Source organism: Colobus angolensis, unplaced genomic scaffold (genome assembly GCF_000951035.1).
Source record: "Colobus angolensis palliatus isolate OR3802 unplaced genomic scaffold, Cang.pa_1.0 Scaffold245, whole genome shotgun sequence".
NCBI classification, from domain to species: Eukaryota; Metazoa; Chordata; class Mammalia; order Primates; family Cercopithecidae; genus Colobus; species Colobus angolensis.
Genome location: NW_012115655.1, coordinates 1,749,957 through 1,751,019, shown reverse-complemented (window position 1 = coordinate 1,751,019; position 1,063 = coordinate 1,749,957).

The following is a 1,063-nucleotide window of genomic DNA, read 5'->3' as shown; positions in this document are numbered from 1 at the left end:
AAAAAAAAAAAAAAAAAAAAAATTGGGTCTAAAAGTCTCTATACAATTTAGGACTTCTTATTTTATCCTACTAGCCTGAATGTTCCACATTCTATGAGAGTTTTTCTGTCCACAGGTTGGCTGTATGAGGCTGGAAGCTCCTTGAGGGCAGGGCTATTCACCTCTATATCCCCTTGTGTCTAGCACCGTGGCTGGCACATGTTTCACATTTGATAAATACTGCTTAAACTCAAATTCTGGAAAGGGGCCAGTTTAAAAGTCCTCTTTGTTCATATTCTCTTGGACATAGTGATGACTCAGAACGAAGCCCACAGAGAAAGGGGAGCGTGGTGAAAGGGGTGCACTTTGTCCAATTTAGATATAGAAGTGACTTCCCGTCAAAGTGGGTTATTTTGAGAGGGTTAGAAATGATTTACATGTCAGTCAGCCAGTAGCCAAAATGGTTTTCATTATGTCTGGAGGAAATTTATGTCTCTGTTCTTCTTTGCCTACGGTTTGAAACTTTGGTTATTTATTAATAGTTGCTATTTATTTAGCACTACTCTATGTCAGGTGTGGTGCTAAGAACTTTCCATAATGAGCCCTCATTTAATAGCCACAACAATGTGATGAGATGAGTAATCCATTTTATAGATGAAGAAACTGAGGATCCAAAGACTTAAACAAATCACCCAAGGCCCCACTCTGGTAGATGCTACAAGTGCTGTTCAGATTCAGGTCTGTCTGACTCTAGAGTTTGCACCCTTTCCAATGGGCACCGATCTGCCTTCCCGCTTCCTCAAATAGGGCCCCAACCCCCCTTAAACGAGGTGATGGATCTTCTGGCTCTCCCCACACTAGGATTCTGTCTCCAAGTCTGAGCACTCAAAATCCCAATGATCTCTCTGAGAATGTGATGGCTAAATTTTTCAGTCTCCTGTTTGAATCTGATAACATCCCTTCCCATACCACGCTGAAGGAGCACTTTGCAAAGTGGCAGTGGGACAGTCAGAAGTGAGCAGGGAGTTTTAAGTCCTGCCACCCTCAATTTCTCTTTATTTTTTTAACTTTTTTTTTTTTTTTT